This window comes from Protopterus annectens, chromosome 11.part0 (assembly GCF_019279795.1).
Source record: "Protopterus annectens isolate FY-2018-M chromosome 11.part0, PAN1.0, whole genome shotgun sequence".
Lineage (NCBI taxonomy): Eukaryota > Metazoa > Chordata > Ceratodontiformes > Protopteridae > Protopterus > Protopterus annectens.
In genome coordinates, this window is record NC_056745.1 from 168100036 (window position 1) to 168122712 (window position 22677).

Below are 22677 nucleotides of genomic sequence, written 5' to 3' on the forward strand. Positions count from 1 at the left end.
TGTATATATATATATATATATATATATATATATATATATATATATATATATATTTATATATGTCTGTATGTGGGGGGCATAGATCCTCACAACTGTGGGTTGCACACTACTCTGACAACAGATGATAGGAATGTATGTGTAAGAGTTTGCAGGTTAGGGTTAAAGTAAAAACTAACTAAGGGGATAGATAGTGTAGCGTAGGTGTGTTGCTATATGTAATGATAATCTGATATGCTTCGTGTTGTGGTAGTATTCTGGAAAGGATTTTTCAGAACACTACCAATATTCAGACACATTTTGGTCTGCCTGCAGTGGAAGGCTTTTTTGCAGGATTGGAATAGGAAAGTATTTAATTACTTTTTTGATATTTTTTATTTTCATTGTTTTTGATTTTTGGTAAGTTTGTTTTTGGAATGCTAACTGTGATATTTTTTTTATTCACTGCTTACGCATTTTGATTAAGTGTCAGGATCCCATATATATATACATATATACATACATATTTCCATAGTTGTATACACGCGCGGGCATACTTTTCACACCATCATTTAAAAGGTATGTAACATGCACCATTTTAAGGCATAATTATATAAAATATATTCATAATTGGCTCTGGTATCTTCTTATTGGCTGAACAGGATTAAGAAAGTGAGATGTGGTGCAGAGTCTGCTACTTTATGATCTCTACATCTTCAGCACTTTGATTTCTTATACATCATCTAGTTGACTTAATATGTGTGCTCTGGCTTTTCATCCTGAAAAAATGATGCCACTTAGCACAGAGCTGATATTACTCCTTCCTGCAGCTGATTAAAACGAGCACCTACAGGCACAATACCAATTGCTTCCTGCTGTTGGCATTATATGACATACTGCATTTATATGGTGTGACAGGCTAATGATCTTATTTTTATGAATGTCTTTTACTTGGGAATTATGAGGTAATGCCATATCAAGCTTCTGCTGCACTTATGTCTCCTCTCAGCTGGCTGGTATGACATAGTCTGACTGTACTTGTTACTTCATGAAAGAAAGAAGGGCCCAATTTACTCAGCTGATGACATCTGTGGAATGTGTACTTCTCTCCAACTACTTCTGCAAAATGCAGGTACATCAGTAGTAGTTAGAAAGACAGGATACAGCCATGGCTAGCAGGTTGGTGCGGCCAAGTTATTTAAAAATCCATTATACTCTTATATCAGCTTCCAAATGCATCCCTTTATGCTCTTATTTGGATTACTTGCTTTGTTTTTTTGAGTGCTGGCTTCACTTTTACCCTCATTTCACATGAAGGAATGCTATACTTTAGTGGCTGACTGCAAACAAACTTAATAATGTGAATAATTAATATTTTTATTTATAACTTTTATGGCCGTTATTTGATATTTATTTTCATTATGATTTTTCTTTCTTTATTTTCCCATCTTTCAGACTAATCACTGCTATACCTTATATTATAGCCATATACAGCAACACATATGAACACACAAACATTTGATGACACACACGTACACATAGCTGGATAAACACTTTCACCCTTTCAAAAACCAACTCATGAAAATGCTTATTCTGTATTTACTTTGACTTTATTAATTATTTTTTCTATACTCACTCTAAGAAGCAAAAATATCCATAGTTCTAGACCAGCAGTTTTAATCTTATACTGAAAATAGATTTTAACTCCTGCACCCTTGCTTAAATGGGCAACTTTGATGCAGGTAATCATATCTAGAAGGAAGGAAAAACAAGACAAAAATAATTTAGAAAAGTGAGCTAAAACAAATTATCCCAAAATATTCTTTAGCCTGTTTTATGCAAATATTTGTTCAAAATTATATAAGTAATGATTTGTATTTAATACTAATTTAAATGTTCTCATATATTTTACTAAAAGATAAATGACACATCCTCTGAAGAAAGAATATTTAGTAACCTTAACTTGATGCAACATTTTGTGGGACAATGTGTAATGGAAACCAAAGAGCTTTGCTGGGTTTAAATTTCTCTGCTAAAAGCAGTACATAGACAAGTATGTATCAGTTTATATGTTTCCTTTCATCCTAGCATTCAAACTGAAATGCAATTAGGACAGTTTTTGAAATTCATTTGTTCACTGCATAAATCCACTAGGAACAACTCTTTTTCCAAGGACAACCTGGGAGGGGTCTATATTAAAAGACCGAAAAATTAAAACCGTGAACGCCTAAAGAGAGAAAGAAACGGAACCTCAAACTTGCTATCGTGGAGAGCTGCACCCCCCCCACACCCTCGCTAAATATATATTCCAACTCCGAGATCACACTACAGTGAGGAAAGGGCAAATATTCCAATCTTCACTGTACCGCGATCTGACAAACAGCACTTCGAGGTTCCATTTTTTTCGCTCTTTAGGTGTTCGCGGTTCTGCTCTTTCGGTCTTATAATATAGATCCCCTGGAAGGACTATCTGGGAAGTGCTTTGTTAACAGTATAAGTAGGCAGATGAAGGCTGAGGGAACCAAGCAGTACAGAACAGGGTGTCACATGAAAGTAACTCACAGTCTTAAACATTTGCTCTGTATCTGATTTATATACAGTGGCAACTGACTGCCTCACTACTTTATCATAACCTTTAGTACAATTAATTACAGTATTGGTGCTGTTTGGACTTGATAAGCAACTGCAGCTTTTGTGTTTAATTAATGGATATTTTAGACTCTGTGGCATTGAATTTGCCTGCTTATATGGACATATTTCATTTCACAGTTAACATTTTACTTTGGGGTTTCAGTTATCCTTCCCTAATTTAGTTACAGTCTTGGTGCTGTGGTTGTGGTTTGTTCCTCTGCTCTGTGCTGGTGTGACAATGAGGAAACATCACTACTTCCTGCTTTGGGAATTTAGGCATCTGTCTTTAGCCTTTCATGCCATAAAAGATCCGTCCTTATTTGATGATCTATTCCTTTGCACAACAAGTGACTCCTCAAACACCAGGTTAGAGGAACTAAATCTTCATCAACAGATAAAAAAGACATATAGACATATCCCAGTGTATTACCCACCTGTGGAACAACTTCCCACTACATATTAAGCTGAGTAGCACCCTTGCTACCTCTAAGATAAACTGAGATAATTGAATGGGCACCTTCAAATTCTTTCCCATGTCAATCTTGAACTATCCTCCCTTTAACTGGAGGAAACGTTTTACTATGGGTTAGTAGCTAGGCTTGCAATAGTCTGCAGACTGATGTCCTAGTACTTACATATGAACCTATAAATCTGTTTATTTATTTATTGTCTGTGACTGCATTGCATGGTTCCAGATGTAGTCTGAATATCAAATCTCTCTTACGTGTAATGTGTTCTGTATTACACAGTCTACAGTTTATATGGTAAAGAAGGTTTGTTTAGGGACTGAAATGAGTAGCAGTAAATCTTTTTTGAAGATTTTTTTCAACATGGATTTCTTCTACCTGATTTGAATGCACTTTGTATCTCTTCTACCACTTACCAGTATGTAATCTTATTTACACTTAGACTATGCAAATCATATAGGTAACTTGCTGATTTTAGAACAATTAAATACTAATGAGCATTTTCATCTGACTTATTTCAATGTTTCCAAATTCAGATTTCAGTCTTTTGAGTAACTGTATTAAGTTTTACATGTACTTTTATTACAGTGTGCTGTAAAACTGGAAACTCTCTAGGTACTTTTGTTAACTTGTTGTGATGTCACTTTGCCAGTTTGATGGGTTTTGGTTGGGCTAATTATATACCTTTAAATTTGCACTTATTAAATTCAATATACATTTCTTGAAGTATGTTTAGTATATTTACACTTTAGCAACTTTAGTAATGTTGTCATAACTGCCACTTAAATTGTTCAATGATCACATTTATTTTACTATATTTAAAATTGTGTGATGTATTAGTTTATTTATATGCTCTTATTACTATACTGACAAAATAATTTATTATATAGTTGAGTTCTCATTGTAGTACTTAGATTTAACCACTTAGATAAATATATTTGTTTGAATTTCATTTGATTCACAGCCTATTAACCAGGGGTAGTGAAACCCTCCGGGAATATAAACATACTTTTGAAATCATTATTTAAAAAGTAGGAATGGCTTTTAACAGCAACTGAGGGTAATGCTACTCAATGCCAGAAGTCTAAACCTCAAAATGCATGCACTCGAGGCACTCCTCAGTATGGGGAACATCGACATATGTGCAGTAACAGAAACCTGGTTTAAGGCTCCGGAGAGCACCCCAGCACCACTAGGCTTTAACTCATACCATACCTTTCAGCCACAGAACCAGGACCGAAACACAAAATGTGGGGGGTGTGTCCATATTCATCAAGAATACCCAAACCTCCAGGTTGGTGGCGCAGCACAATGCATCAAAGATCATCCATGTGCAACTAACAATGGGCAAAACTGCAATCCAAATTGAAGCTTGCTACAGATCACCCACCATGGCCCAGGACTCCCATTCCGCATTTCTGGAGACACAGGGAAATATGAAGGTCCTACCAAACAACCTAATACTGGGTGAATTCAATTACCCAAACATAAACTGGGAGAACTACTCAAGTACTAACTCCCTTACCCAATGCTTCCTAGAATTTATAAACTCGAATGGCCAGGATCAACTGGTCAACACCCCCACCAAAGGGAACAACATATTGGACCTGGTCATCACCAACATGGGCAACCAGTGTTCCACACCAGAGGTCAACCCCTCACTGTTTAGATCAGACCATAGACTAATCACTCTGAATATCCACATTCCGCCCCCACCCCCAATCAAGGAAACCACCATGAAAAACTTTTCAAAACCAAACTCACGTTATTTAAGACCGAGGTGTAAAGGTTAACAGCCCCCATGCTAAAAGACAATGCTGTCCAAGCTGCTGAAACCTTTACAAAGACACTCTATGAGCATCTGCAGGAATGCATGGATCATGCTATCCCAAGTAAAACCAAGACTCACTCCTCCAAGAAAAGGAAACCCATCTGGTGGACCCCTGCCATAAACAAGCTATACAACAGAAGGAGGAAACTAGTACAGAAAAGAGTAAAATCCCAAGAAGGAAAGACATCCCTGATCAGTATCAGCAAGAAACTACGATCTCTCATTAAATCATCCAAGGCTAATTTCAAAAGAAAAATTGCCAATGACACCAAAGGTAACCATAAAGCGTTCTTTAGCTATGTCAAGAACCTAAGTGGAAACTCTCAGATCTGCTCTGAGTTAGTGCAGAATGGCACAAAATACACTGGACCAACTGATATTACCAACATTCTGGCAGACAGGTTTAGTGCAAACTTCACCCCCCTCTCACCCCCTAAAGGGCCCATAACCATACCAGAAGAATGTATGGCCCCATCAATCACCAAAACACATGTTAAAACAGCCCTATCCAAAGCCAAAAACACAGATTCAATGGGACTGGACGGTGTCCCAGGCTGTGTCTTACAAGAGCTCCAAAATGAACTAACCCCTCACCTAAACACACTGTTCAAACTCAGCTTCTCTACAGGCTATGTACCCACAGAGTGGTGCACAGCAACAGTTATCCCGCTCCACAAAGGTGGAGGCACATCGGACCCCAGGAACTATCACCTTATAAGCCTGACTAGCCTGGTCTGCAAGGCTATGGAACACATCATCATGGAACTCATTAACAGAGACATTGGGAACCTTCAAACCTTGGACCCTACCCAGTTTGGCTTTGTTAAGGGAAGATCATGCCTCCTAAACCTGGTGGACTTCTTTGAGATGGTTACCAAGGCATTAGATGAGGGAAAGCAGGTCTACACAGCCTACCGAGACCTCACAAAGGCTTTCAACACCATTCCCCATTCTAGTATTATAGACAAGCTCACCAGATTGAATATAAACCCCTACATCACGGGATGGGTTGCCAACTGACTCATGGATAGTACCCACATGGTGAGAGTTGCAGGCTCTACATCTGACTCTAAACCGGTTACAAGTGGCATCCCCCAGGGCTCAGTCCTAGGACCCCTCCTATTTGGTATATACTTCTCAGAGGTACAGACAAGCATAGGAGGACTATGGCTGACCAAGTTCGCAGATAACTGCAAACTAGGGGCCATAACTGATTCTCCAGCTGATACAGACACCCTCCAGATGGGTCTCACTGAGACGGATACCTGGTGACAAAATCATGGCCTCAAGCTAAATGCCAAAAAGTGCATAGTCATCCCCTTTGGAAAAAACAAAGTACCCATGAACTACCACATAGGAGGTAGTCCCCTAAATACAGAAAATGGAATAAGGGATCTGGGGACCCAAGTAGATAGTAATCTCTCCTTTGATAATCATGTTGCCAAGGTGGTTAGAAAATCCTTCTATGTGGCCCACCTAATCACAAAAGGGTTCGCATTTAGAACAAAAGAGGTTATTGTGCCTCTCTACTCATCACTCATTAGACCCATCATAGAATACAACACCCCATTTGGGATGTACCTTACAAGACACCTGCAACAGCTGGAAAGACCACAAAAGTACCTCACCAAGAGGATTACTGGCCTCAAACAGACGCCCTGTGCAGCCTGTCTCCAGCTGTACTCGGTTGCATACCGCTTACTCAGAGGTGATCTCTGCCTGACATACAAGGCCATGTCCAACCCAGAATTGATGGACATGCTCCACCTAAAAACAAACAAATCCCAGAGAGCCACATGCTCTAGAGATATAAACCTCACCACAACAATAAATAGGACATGCTGGAGGGATCGATTCCTGTCCCAGAGACTCCCCATGCTTTGGAACAGGATTCCAATATACATCAGGCAGAGCCCCTCACTAACACTCTTCAAGAGAAACCTTGACGGGTGGATAGGAAACAGAAAATTTACCCCGGGGGTCACTGCAGTGGCTCTGCTGGACAGTGGCACAGGGAACTAATGGCTCTGCTGGACAGAGGCACAGGGAACTAATCTAAGGGGGTGACGAAAGCCAACACATTCTGGCTAGGCTTATAAATGCCCTTGGGCAGATAGCCTAGTACTTACCTATGAACTTAATATTATGGTTATACTTTGAGTCATGAAGAAAGACAACTACTATATGATTTGAGAGCTGATGCCTCTTTAAGAATAATGAAAATGGATAGGGGGTAGATTTTATGGATTCTAATGATTATTTAAATAAGATGTTAGAGTTGTTACTTGACCTTGACAAATATGTTACAGTTTCCCTCAATGAGATCAAAGTAGCTTATCAAAAGATAGATATGTACCTGGAAGAATTACTTTTCAATAATTATATTTCACAGGTTACTTACAAGTTCTTATCGATTCATAAGTCTTCTGTTTCTGTAATTTTCAGGATTCCAAAGTTATATAAAAAAAAATGTTTTAACCTTCCTTTAAGACCCATTGTTGCCTTAGCTAGACATTCTAAAACCTATCCAATGCCTGTATATATTTATTTTCATAAACATTTTTATTTTGTTTTCATTATAAACATACTCAAATGTACCTATAACAAATACAATAAAACAATACAATTCCTGTATACATTGATAGTAAGGTGAAGTAGTTTGTTCAGGGTTTTTCATACATCTTGTGTGATTCCTAGGATTTCCAGAGGTGCTTTACCCCTTATGTATTTTGCAAAGAGTCATTACGTGTTTGTACTGATGTGGTAGATTGTTTTTCTGAAGCATTATTATGCTGTGATTTTCTGACAGCAGAGGATATTGTCATTTTATTGAATTTTATGGAATTCATATTAGACAATAATTTTGTCTAATTTGAATGGCAGTATTACAAACAGAGTAAAGGGGTGGCCACAGCTGTAATTTGTGCCTTCTATATCCTAATTTAGTGATGTGGACCTAGGAGCAGAAGTTCATATTGAAGTCACAATATGAGGATGTTTGTCTCATTACATGCAATATTTGGATGATATATTTATTTTATAGATGGACACCCAAGAAAAATTAATGAGTTTATTCAGTATATTGGTTCTGCTACACCACACTTAAGTCTTACACATACAATTTCTAATGATGCATGCATTTATTTCAATGTGACTATTTATAAGAAAGACAGAAAATTTGAATTAACAATATATAGAAAACCCACTTTCTTGAATGCTTATTTGCATTTTGGCAGCAATCATCCTTTATCTCAGAAATGGTCCCTAATTAAAGGACAATTTGTCAGGAGTTCAAGAATGATTACTTGTTGTTGTGTCTTTCGGCTTTTCCCGGTTAGGGGTCACCACAGCGGAACTCCAGTCCGCTAATGATTGGTAGTTGATTTTTATGTGCTGAGTTACCAGCCCTGACACACAACCTTCAACGAAGGTACGCCCATTCAAGCATGTCTCCACGCAGAAGATGCTCTAGCTGAGAATCGAACTGGGCAGCGTCTTTATGCCATATTTGTGGTTGAGTGCAACAAGTTATCTACTATGTTTTCAGAGAGAATTTTCCTCAATGAATTTGTGGGAAAAATCCAATCTGAAGTAACAGTACTAAGACATAACAGATTTAATCCTATATATTTATGCAGATTAATTAATAATTCCTCATTTAAAGATATTCCAAATCTAATAAGTTTTGTATGAATTTATATATAATAGTTGTGAAAAGAAAAATTCCATTTCAAATCTATATAAATAGTTAATAACATATAAAACAATTCCCAAACCATCATACTGGCAGTTCTTAACAAAAGGTTAATCATTGCAGTTAACAGAAGAAATTAAAACTAACATCTTACTATCAGTTAATTGCACCTCTAAGACACAGTACTGGAACATATTTAACTGGAAATACTTACCTAGAGCATTTTTAACACCAGATAGAATTAAAAAGATCAGTACTACTACAAATGTTTTTTGCTGGAGGTGTGAAAAGTCAAATAAAGCAGACTGGAATCATATTTTTATGAATGTAATAGAATTAAATCATATTGGAATGGAATCAATAATTTTTTTACAAGCTTTATTTAATGAATCCTTTACCTTAACTAAAGCATTGATTATACTAAATGTAAATGAAGGTCCCTACCTGAATAAAACAAATATGTATTTGTTATGGACAATACTTGCTATATCTAGGAAATGCGTAACCAGAAGGTGGAATCCAAATACACCCCCGATCTTGGAAGCATTCTGCACTTTACTAAAGACAACTTCATCGATAGAAATAAAAAAATCAAAGAACTACTAATCTATCCCAGACCATTGGTAAATAATTCTTGGAAGAAAGTTATATCTTTGTTGGACACTCTGCAATAATCAATACTGTATCTCTGATAACTGATCTGTTAATTCTATATTTAATAACATACATATAAATGAAAGTCAGGCTATTGTAAATATTGTATATAGTTGTTTAAAATTATATTTAAAATATTATGTAAATGTTATTTTAATTGAAAAAAAATCTGAACAGATTTAATCCTATATTGGGACAAGATATTAAATGGGAGGCTACTTCTTTTAATAGTATAGAGTATAATAGATGATTGGTTCTTAAATACCACCCTATGAATGCTGAAATAAAGTAAGTTATTTTAAAGTATTGGTCTATATTTGACACTGCTGACAATGTGTCTAAGATAGTAGGGGATGGACTATTATTTATTTTTAAAAGAGATACAAATTTGAAAAATATTTTGGAAAACCATGTTTCCAAAAAGACAGTCTCCTCTTATATATTAGTATGGGATACTTTGCACCTATGCCACTGCCAGGCAAACATTTCATTACCTGGGAGTTGTAATTGTATGACCAGGAGCATTGTTTACATTATTATATACAATTGTTGTGATGCCTTTTACAGTTAGCAGACAGAAAAAACCCTTTGTAATTGTATATATGAACACGTCTGACATAAATAAAGTTAATATGAATAATGCTCTATTTAGACATAAGTTGGCGTGTATGGATTATAACAAGTTTCTGTTTGCTGTATTAGAAAAGACTGATAAAAACCCAAGAGGTAGTCCTTGAGAAATGTTACAGAATTTAAAGAGCTGGTTTGTCAATAACAGCTTAATGCCTTAGATCCCCCAGGGCTAAATGCTAATGTGTCTATTACTAGTGTTTTAAAAATTGTGTGCCTTGTGTTTATAAGGACATCAATTATGTGATGTATTAATGAAAACATACAGCTTTTTAATAGATATGGTGATATATTATTTATAAGTTTTATTAAGAATATTTTTAAATGTTTAGATTAATATCATGGTTATTTTTGATGCATTATGGAGTTATGGTTTTAAGGACTAAACTGATCAATCAATTAATTATGATACATTTTATTAGTTGGAGTATATATGTAATTAAATTATTACTGGGTTCTGATGAAGTCCTCAATATTAAGTTGACAAAAGCGCTTAACCATTTATATGGGTCCCTTATGGTTTATCAAGTGCATGTTTAGTCAATAAAAGCTAAGACTGGTCTAGAATGTCAAAGGTTGTATAGCCAAAGGTACATAATGTTGAGAGTATATTTTGTTGAGACTGGGGAGTAGGGTTTGGAAAGGACAAGAATATTTGTGCATGTGTTAGGGTTAGGGTAAGGGTTAGATGAGAGGATAAGTTTTGTATGTTTGTGTGTGAGTGTGTGTATTTTAGGGCTAGGATCAGGATTAGGTAAGGGGATAGACGTAGCATTGGTAGTGTGTGTTTGTGTGTCCAAGTATGCCTTGTGTAGTGGCAGTGTTACTGGAAGGTTTTTTTGTAAGTTAAGGTGTAGGACTAGGGTTGGGAGTAGGGGCAGGGTTAGGGTTATCATGCATTACTATGGTGGTGCAGAGGACAAAAATATTAAACTGCCATAATCCCTGGTGTTTCAGCCAGTAGCTTTATAAGGTTTCTGGGGCTTTTAGTGTGTTAACATATATCTACCTATAGAGGGAAAACAACTAGCTTGATATGCTCCTAGTAACAGTATGATAGTAAAAATTTATTACAGGAAAGTGTTTACACCATCACAGAGCTTGCATCCGTAGTTTGTTTCAGTGATGTCAAATGACTTGTTTGAGATACTTTACTGTGCAACATTTTGCATTAAATTTGTTGTTAGCATTTTGTGTTTCAGTTATGTTGTTTTGATTCCTGCTTTAGCAAATCCTGTGGTTTCATTATTAAACAACTCTTAATTTCTTATAGGTGGGAATATGATCAAGTGGATGTGTACATTTGTGTATCTTGGAATGGAATATAATGTACTGAATTAATTATGTGTATTATACCTGCTGAGTATTGTTATAGGCTCTGGGACTATGACTTCTAAAGGAGAACTTTGTGCTTAATGATTTCAATCTGTATAAGCAAATACATGTTACATTGCCTTATACATTGCATTTAATTGAAGATAATCTTATCAGTGGTTCAATAGTGATAAATTAGATGCGGTGCTTCATTGCTTTATTTTTTGGATATCTCAGAGTGCAGGTATGTGTGTGATTACATCAGCATGTGGCAATTAAAGAACTGTCGATGATCAAACAGTGAAGTAAAACTCAACAAATACACATTTAGTGGCATGCCCAAAGCAAAGCATCCCTACCAGTCACACAAGTAACCCTAATGAGATTCTGTTTGTGATACTCAGAGTACATGAAGGAAAAAAAAAAAAACAATCAGATATGCCATATCCCACATCAAAGGACTCAAATGCATTTACATTGAGAGCTTTGCCTCCAAGCTCCCTGACCAATAAAGTGCAACCTCTTAGTTATATGTATTAAGCTGATGATCACACAACTGCAAAATAGTGCAGGGTCCTGTACAAGTATACAGATTATCACTGCGTAGATTGATGGGACTCGCAGTTAATGAACTATTACAGTCATAACACAAGTCAACTGAAATCGATAAACCAACTTGCAACTATATTCACACAAGACTGAGCCCATTCCAGAGAAACAGAGAATGCCAAATCACTGGAATGGGTTCTACTTTGTGTCTTGGGGGGGGGGGGGTAAGTAGAGTTCTTATAGCATTTTGTGGTGGACTAATATGGAGTAGTTGATGAAACTAGGAGCAGTTCATGGTACTGGCAGCTGGACCTCAACCTCTCCTCACTTCATTAAAGAAAAAAAAGTCATGTATTAAAGTCAGAAAGTCAACTATTATTTTTAAATTAGAAATAATTATCAATTTTCCGAATTTCTGTTTTACTCCTGGTGCTCTGGGTTAGGTGCATGCATGGAGTTTCAAGGTAAGCCAAGACAAAAAAATCATCTTAGTCTGGTAATCAGGGTGTTTTCAAAACAGGCTGGCATTGCACTTACTCAACCAGTCCATACAGCTCCTCTTTCCTGTTGAGAAGATCAGAAATGTCAATCAAAAAGTATCTCACCAGGCTGCTGTGCAAAGAAAAGTAAAGTCCTTACTATCAGCTCAGGCTGCCTCAGGCGACTTCATCATCCTATCACTGAAAGTGACAGAGGAATGAGTGCAGTGACTTGAGCTGGGGAGCAAGTTCATTTAATCATAGTATGTCTTTATAGACACTCTGCCTCCTACTTCCAGCCTGTAGGAAGGTGAGTACTTTCTGTAATGTAATTGGCGCTGGCTCCATCCTGCTAAATGCATATAAGTGTTAGCCTACGAAACTATCCATGCTGAGGATTGAAGTTTACTCATAATGCAATTGGGTGATTCGAGCTCTTGCGCAGCATATATTCCTTACTAAGAAGCGGATTTATTGCCTGACTTAAACACAAGGGAACTGTAATACTAGGTATAACGTGTTTTTATCCTTTGGATCCATCGACATAGCACACTAAGAGTACATCCTGTCTACCCTCGGCTTTGCCCCTGGTGCGACTAAACTATTGGCTTTTTAGCTAAAATGCTGCATATAGGCAAAGCTATACACCTACTCCTATGTTTGCCTAATAATAATACTTCTATGTTAGACCTAACCACGTGTTCCTCGGCATAATATTAATGTTCACATTATTTGGCTCCCCTCTAACACGAATGGCATAATAATATTTTGTAACTCTAGTTGCAATGCAGTCATCTGCATTGGAAAGGGAAATGCGTAAATGTTTTGTGCCTATCCTCCTGAAGGCATTCTACCTAATGCTGATAACTAGCTACAATGATTTAACTGTAACTGCTTTATTTTTATTTTATAAATGCCTACTCCCTAACTGCAATGTTTTTAAACTAAGCTGCCTTGTTAACTAAGGAAAATGTTCATGTCTCTGTGCCTGCAATGTTTTATATTAAGCTGTATTGTTTAAAAGTAAATGTTCATGTCACTGTGCTTAGTTCAAGAAGACATTTCACCTGTTGTTGATATCTTTTGTTTTGAACCAGCATTGCTGTTAATTTGTTGACTATCCTACATCCATTCCAGTTACTCACTGTGTGTTCTTTTTAACAAACATCTCCCTTTATTTTGTTTTCCACAGCTGTTCATACTACCTTTACCTAATCTTGTCTGCTACTGGTTGTGCCCCGCTGGACATCCAAGACCAACAAAATTCAACTACCATACCCTGTTTGTCCTCGGCCATCCTGGGAAACCAAAGTATTCCTTGAACTGTACTCCAAGATAACTAAAGAAAGTATGTCAACTGAGATTCTACCTCCCTCCGCATGTATATGATATTGTTGACTAACTTTCTAGGTCTGTAGTGTAAACCCACCAGAATAGCCAGCAGCCATACCCTCCCTCTGTTTTGCTTTCTTCTACTCTGAACTCCCCCACCAACGTTATCCTAACCTTTTAGTGGCAATATTTTCTTCAAGCCTTCCTTTCTGATTTTCTTATTACCTCCGGCCTTCTCCTGTGGTCACCTCTCTGTGCTATGTCAGGTTTTGACCACTAGATGGCAGTCTTTACCTGTCTCTGATGCCCTCTCTCACTATTTTCCACTTATAGAATTAACACCCTTAGTTTTTCACTCTCCTCTTCTTCTTCACTCATATCCTAGTCCGTATTCATCCTAAAGCCTCTCTATTTTTTTACAAACATCCACATAACCCTTTCTCTACCACCCCTGCTTATCTTCCTCTATACCTACTCTCAACTTTACTGATTGTTTTTCTCACCATCCTGCTGTGTCTGTCCTTTGGGTCTGCCCTGCTACACTCCTCTACCCTACCCTACCCCAAATCTTACCCACCCCAGTACATTTACATTTATTCTAACCCTATATCTCCTCCCCTTCCCCTAAGCCAATCCTATCCCTACTCCACCCCCTCCCAGCATCCATCAATTAACTAATCCCTCCCCATCTGTATCCTTCTCCTTCCTGTACTTTCAGCTATACTCCTATTCCCTATCACTTAACCACTCCTCTATCATCCTGCTACATCCGCCAAACTTACTCTACCCTAATTAAGAATGACTCCTCCACTTCCGCATACATTTCTTATTTCCTTTATAAGCATTCTTCTCCTAACAACTGTCTTCAATGCCACCTCCTATTCCTCTTTCAAACTACCCCCCCTTCTTTCCCCCTACCTCTACTACTCTCCCCCATCCCAACCTCATCACTTACCACTTTCACAACATATCCTCCTCACTAGTACAACCTAACCCACTTCACTATTTTAAGCTAAAACTTCTAGCCTACTCAACAAAGCATCATACACCAAAAGTGAATTTTTTCTTCCCACAAATTACAAGTTGCAAACCAAAGGTTCTGCTTTCCTCTTACTCTAATTGGCTTGTCCTAGCAGGAGACATTCACCCCAACCCTGGACCAAAGACAAATAGCAATCAGACTTCCCCTATCTCTCCAAATAGTTCCATCCACAAATACTTCAAGCTAATTACCATTAACACCCACAGTGTAAAAAACAAAATAGCACTCTTCCACGCTTGGCTAAACCATACTACACCAGATATAGTAGCAGTCTCAGAGACATAGCTACAACCCCACATTACTTGACTCTGAGTTTTTACCCCCTGGCTTTCAAGTACTCAGATGTGATCACCAAAATAAAAAAGGAGGAGGGGTAGCCTTAATCTATACTAGCCTACTGAATCTCTCTCCTTACCAAAACCCTATTCCTCAGTTTAACAATGCTGAACTAGTCATATGAATTCTCAAAATGAATAACTATAAAAGTATTTGTGTTATGGCCTTCTATATCCCCCTGGAAATAATACTACCACTCTAGAAAACATTATTCTATGGGCCTCAACTAACATTAAGCTTGAGACATGCATATTAGGTGATGTGAACATTGACTGGAATAGAATCAACAACAACAATCCCTCCCTATTGATCAATCTTTTTAATTTCACTCAACTAATAAATGGCATTACCATACCTAATAGGAACAACCCCCCAGGGTCCACTCTGGACTGGATCTTAGTCTCCCACCCTAATAAAATCTCACACTCTGGTTTATTACCAGACACCATGAGTGACCATCTCCCAGCCATCATTCACCGAGCTACCCACTCCTCCCCTCACCAAAACCAATATACCCATACTCATAATCTTACAAATTTTAACCCTTCTATATTCTCCAAAACCCTTAAACTAACGAATTGGGACAACCTAAAAACTCTTCCACTATATAAAGCCATAGACTTCTTCAATACTACCTTCCTAAGCATCCTAAACACCCAAGTCCCCCCTAGAACAAAACTAATCAAACCCAACTCCGCGCCACGGCTAACAAAAGACACCAAAAAACTTATGCTACAAAGAGACAAAACCTGGAAACTTTACAACAAAAATAAACACCCTGTTACCCTCCAAAAATATAAACAACTCTGCAACCTAACCAAAAAGCACATTACAAAGGATAAAAAATCATATTACATTAAACTATAGTCTACCCACTCCAAAAATTCCAAACAATTCTGGAACTCCATCAACTCTCTTTTGCACAGTGGTACCAAAACCAATCCCTGTCCTGACAACAAAAAACTGATACAGAAATTGCCACCCTCTTCAACTCCTTCTTTACTAACTTTATAGCTGAACTCACTAAGACCTTCCCCAAACACATCTCCTTCTCCTCCACTCAATCCAACTTCCCCTTCCTCTCCTCAACCCTCCACTCCCAATCTTCCCCCCACTTTTTATCTAAAACCCATCTCAACCTCCTATATCAAAAAGCTTCTCTCCAAACTTAAGCCATTCTCCAGTGTCCCTGACAATATTCCCTCACTCTTTCTAAAGCTTGCCGCAGATGGTATCGCCATGCCCATCAGCATTCTCATCAATAGATCCATACAGGAATCATATGTCCCCAAATTGTGGCATGCTGCCTTTATCCTGCCCCTCCACAAAGGAGGAAAAAATAATAACATCTCTAACTTCTGACCCATAGCCATTATTTCCCCAATCTCAAAAATCCTTGAAAAATGCATCCACCTCCAACTCATGCCCTTCCTCATCAATAATCAACTCCTTACCCCTACCCAACATGGCTTCCATCCTGGCCATAGTACAATAACTGCTCTCCTCTCTTTTTTAGATATAGTAAACCATGCTTGTGACTCTGGAGAAATTGTTTCCACCGTCCTTCTAGATCTATCTAAGGCATTTGACACCATCTCCCATACCCACCTTCTGAATCACCACTCTAACCTCAATCTCTCTTAAAACTGCCTTACCTGGTTCCACAGTTATCTCTCTAACAGATCCCAGGCTGTGAAATGGCAAACTGGTACCTCAACCTTCCTACCTGCCCCAACCGGAGTTTCCCAGGGGTCCATACTCGGACCAATGCTCTTTAATGTATTTATCAATAATTTTCACACTGCCATTCCTAACACTACAATAGAGCAACATGCAGATGACTCCACTTTAGTCTGCTCTGCTCCTAGTCTCCCTGAGCTCCAGGCAAAAACCCAATTGGCCTTTACAACTACTGAGAACTGGATGCTTCAAAACCATCTCTCACTTAATGCCAATAAATCCAAAATCCTTCTTTTCTCTCCCTCAAAAACCCTCACACTTGACAAGCAATCCTTCGATATCATCAGCCATGCCAATTCTACTATAGAAGTGGTTCCTTTTGCTAAACTTCTTGGGGTCACTATTGATGAACACCTAAAATTCGATACACATGTCCAACTAAATATCAAAAAAACCCATCAGAAGCTAGGCATGTTATACAGAAATGCGCACTTTCTCTCTCCATCTACAAGGCAAACTCTAGCCATTACCTACTTATTACCATCACTATTATATGGGGCTCCACTTCTACCCAATCTTTCGACTACCATCTCCTCAAAACTTGAAATCTGCTACAACAAAATTGCTAAATTCGAAACTAAATCTAAACACTCCTCCCATCATTGCACCTCTCTCAACATGCTAAAGTGGCTAGAGCTTCCTAACCACCTTGTCTACCTTCAACTTACTACAGCCCACAAAATAATCTTTAAACCTACTGCATGCCCTGCTCTAACTAATATCTTACCATTCTACACTCCACACAGACCTCTTAGATCTGCCCAACAAAATCTACTTTCTGTATATAAACTAAAACGTTCCCCTGGCCAGTTTCTTCTATCCTATTCATTAGCCAAAAAATGGAACTCCCTCCCACCCCTGCTAAGAATCACTACAAGCTTTGAACACTTCAGATCCCAGCTCCACTCCCGCCTCTCCCAAAATTGGAATGTAATTGCATTCTTCCTACCTAATTCCTCCTAATGTCACTTATACATGTACTTCCCCATGTACATGCTGTTTTTTTTCTACAACTGCCTCGCTCTGAACCTAACAAATGGATACCATGTAAATATTGTACATAGCTTTCTATCCCCACTCTCTGTTAATTGTGTTCCCCTTTTTTTCCTCTCTTTGTGCACCTTTTCAATTTGCTACAACTCAATATATAATTTTACATTTGTTTTCTAAAATATTTATAATTGTATGTATAATTGCATAAATGTAAAACTCTATGCTTGTTTTAATTGTATGCAATACGGAGCTTTTCTCCTCGGGCCTCCACTGAAAACGGATCCTCTGGGCCCAGTGGACTTCCCCGGTTATCAAACTGGAAATAAATAAATAAATAATACTTATTTAAGTGTGTGTGTGTGTGTGTGTGTGTGTGTGTGTGTGTGTGTGTGTGTGTGTGTGTGTGTGTGTGTGTGTGTGTGTGTGTGTGTGTGTGTGTGTGTGCGCTCGTGCATATGTGCGTGTCACGTTTATATATATATATATATATATAAATATATATATATATATTTATATATATATATATATATATATATATATATATATATATATATATATATATAGATATATATATATATATATATTTATATATGTCTGTGTGTGGGGGGGCATAGATCCTCACAACTGTGCGTTGCACACTACTCTGACAACAGATGATAGGAATGTATGTGTAAGAGTTTGTAGGTTAGGGTTAAAGTAAAAACTAACTAAGGGGGTAGATAGTGTTGCGTAGATGTGTTGCTATTTGTAATGAGAATCTGATATGCTTCATGTTGTGGTAATATTCTGGAAAGGATTTTTCAGAACACTATCAATATTCAGCCAAATTTTGGTCTGCCTGTAGTGGAAGGCTTTTTTGCAGGATTGGAATAGGAAAGTATTTAATTACTTTTTTGATATTTTTTATTTTCATTGTTTTTGATTTTCGGTAAGTTTGTTTTTGGAATGCTAACTTTGATAATTTTTTTATTCACTGCTTACGCATTTTGATTATGTGTCAGGATCCCATATATATACATATATACATGCATATTTCCATATTTGTATACACTCGCGGGCACACTTTTCACACCATCATTTAAAACCAAAATCTATAGCTATGTGGACATTAAAAGGTATATAACATGCACCATTTTAAGGCATAATTATATAAAATATATTCATAATTGGCTCTGGTATCTTCTTATTGGCCGAACAGGATTAAGAAAGTGAGATGTGGTGCAGAGTCTGCTAATTTATGATCTCTACATCTTCAGCACTTTGATTTCTTATACATCATCTAGTTGACTTAATATGTGTGCTCTGGCTTTTCATCCTGAGAAAATGATGCCCCTTAGCACAGAGCTGATATTACTCCTTCCTGCAGCTGATTATAACTAGCACCTACAGGCACAATACCAATTGCTTCCTGCTGTTGGCATTATATGACATACTGCATTTATGTGGTCTGACAGGCTAATGATCTTATTTTTATGAATGAATTTTACTTGGGAGTAATGAGGTAATGCCATATCAAGCTGCTGCTACAATGGCTGCTGCACTTATGTCTCCTCTCAGCTGGCTGGTATGACATAGTCTGACTGGACTTGTTACTTCATGAAAGAAAGAAGGGCCCAATTTACTCAGCTGATGACATCTGTGGAATGTGTACTTCTCTCCAACTACTTCTGCAAAATGCAGGTACATCAGTAGTAGTTAGAAAGACAGGATACAGCCATGGCTAGCAGGTTGGTGCGGCCAAGTTATTTAAAAATTCATTATACTCTTATATCAGCTTCCAAATGCATCCCTTTATGCTCTTATTTGGATTACTTGCTTTGTTTTTTGAGTGCTGGCTTCACTTTTACCCTCATTTCACATGAAGGAATGCTATACTTTAGTGGCTGACTGCTAACAAACTTAATAATGTGAATAATTAATATTTTTATTTATAACTTTTATGGCCGTTATTTGATATTTATTTTCATTATGATTTTTCTTTCTTCATTTTCCCATCTTTCAGACTAATCACTGCTATACCTTATATTATAACCATATACAGCAACACATATGAACACACAAACATTTAATGACACACACGTACACATAGCTGGATAAACACTTTCACCATTTCAAAAACCAACTCATGAAAATGCTTATTCTGTATTTACTTTGACTTTATTAATTCTTTTTTCTATACTCACTCTAAGAGGCAAAAATATCCATAGTTCTAGACTTCAGCAATTCTAATCTTAATCTGAAAATAGATTTTAACTCCCACACCCTTGCTTAAATGGGCAACTTTGATGCAGGTAGTCATATCTAGAAGGAAGGAAAAACAAGACAAAAATTATTTAGAAAAGTGAGCTAAAACAAATTATCCCAAAATATTCTTTAGCTAGTTTTATGCAAATATTTGTTCAAAATTATATAAGTAATGATTTGTATTTAATGCTAATTTAAATATTCGCATATATTTTACTAAAAGATAAATGACACATCCTCTGGAGAAAGAATATTTAGTAACCTTAACTTGATGCAACATTTTGTGGGACAATATGTAATGGAAACCAAACAGCTTTGCTGGGTTAAAATTTCTCTGCTAAAAGCAGTACACAGACAAGGATGTATCAGTTTACATGTTTCCTTTCATCCTAGCATTCAAACTGAAATGCAATTAAGACAGTTTTTGAAATTCATTTGTTCACTGCATAAATCCACTAGGAACAACTCTTTTTCCAAGGACAACCTGGGAGGGGTCTATATTAAAAGACCGAAAAATTAAAAACGTGAACGCCTAAAGAGAGAAAGAAACGGAACTTCTTACTTGCTATTGTGGAGGGCTGCACCCTCCACACCCCTGCTAAATATATATTCCAACTCCGAGATCGCACTACAGTGAGGAAAGGGCAAATATTTCAATCTTCACTGTACCGCGATATGACAAACAGCACTTAGAGGATCCATTTTTTTCGCTCTTTAGGTCTTTGCGGTTCTGCTCTTTCGGTCGTGTAATATAGACTCTCTGGGAGCACTATCTGGGAAGTGCTTTGTGTTAAATAAAATAAAATTTCAATACACAAGAGATTCAGGTTAAAAAGTTTACTAGTGTACACCAGGAGGCAAAAAACGTACAAGTACAGAATTTTGTCTGACATGAAACAGGAAGCACACAATTTTATATAGGTTTAACATTTAAGCTATGCCCACCTTACTGACATGATATGTCACAGGGCATCTACATCACTTTAGCTTACAGTCCTCTATTCATAAAACTGTTGATGCTGTATGTTTAAAAAAAAACTTTTCCTCTAGATACAATACGGCCTTGCTATCCAGCTGGTCAGACATAATGACTTTCTGTAAAGTTACTTCTTCAAGGTTTCATATCAGTTTGAATACAATAGCAGCTTCAGTCTTTTAATACACGTCTTTGTTCTCTGTCACACTTTCTCACACAGCTGCGTGCTATCTCAGTAACACATATACAAGGCCAAATCATTCCAACAGGAAAGAGCAGAAGATTTCATTATTTCACACATTTAATTTCCTGACCCAGCAGATAATCTCTTGTGAAAAGCATAAACATTAAAACTTGCTAAGCTAGCATTCTGCCAGGGTCAAGGATCAGCTTTGCTTCAAGCCACACTGCAGTTTCAAAACTACTTACATTTACACATGAATTAATCTGTACTGTTATATGATTAATAGAATAAAATGCATTATATACTACTTTGCTTTTAAACTAGCATTTCTCATATATTCAAATATTTTTCTAACATTTTCCCCCCTATTAATACTTTTTATTCTATTTTGAAGTATGCATAGTGTCATTTCATCTCCTAGCCTTTTCCACTTAGGATTTTCGGCTAGGTGAGTCATTCAATCTATACTTCAGAAAAAATGTCATCTGAGATCAATCTTTCAATCTCAATATCTTGGTACAAAGTTTCAGTAACAGATACATCAATAAAATCTTTGATTAATCTTTTCATGCAGGGAATTCCACAGCAAACGCATGCTCCTATTAGGAGTATACCCACACAAATGGCAATCAGAATATTCATTAGGATGGAAACCCACCCCCCATATAGATTCTGGAAAAAGTCCGTCAGTGGGGTTGGGTCTGGTTCAGTCATGGCTGATACTTGCTGAATTACCTCTAGGTGGTTATTGATCTCATGACGATTGTCAGGAATATAAGCACAGCATTCTTCTTTGATAAGCGTGCACGTACCACCTCTCGCCGCTAGGGTGAAGTCAAGAGCCATTCGATTTTGTTGCACAACAGTTCTCATTGAATTCAGTTCATCAGTCACCAGTTCTAGGGCGGAAAAAGTTGCATTACTCATTACTTCGAGAAGTTTTGACAACTTCCTCAGCTCCCAGATTGATTTGACTGCTCCATAGGCTGGGAATATTCCTGCCCAGGATATAACACTGTCACTCAAGTCCATATGAGTCAATTCGCTTTTGTCTTTTACTGAAGTGTGGTCTTTCCAGCCAGCTTCAATCTTTCCAACTGGATACACAGGTTTTTCAACTGGACCTTTGGGTTTTCGGGCTGCTTCTCTCACGTTTTGTATCTTACCCAAAGGTAATTCTGCAGTATGTCTTATTGTCGGAATCAAATAACCCAAAAAACATCTTCCGGACCAATTCTCAGGTAACCATTTATATGCTTTTTTCCCACAAATAAAATAACAGTTTTCTACTTTAGTACTAATACGCATCAGTCCTGCATGAAACATTTTCTGATCTATAACTGATAATTATTTAAACAAAACTGGATTTTTGCGAATGTCATTCATAGTTGTTTTCAATGAGTTCAAATACGAGTCATAATTAGTATTGCAAAAAGTATTGCCATTACCATTCTTAATATAACATCGGTAAGATATGGTTATATTACAATTGCTCCAGCCCACCTGGAGGGTGTCATTTTTATAAAAACATACAACTCCTTTTTTGTGTGACAGGTAAAAATAAAGCTATTTTGTCCTGTGATCTCACAGTTCCTGTATCGAAAA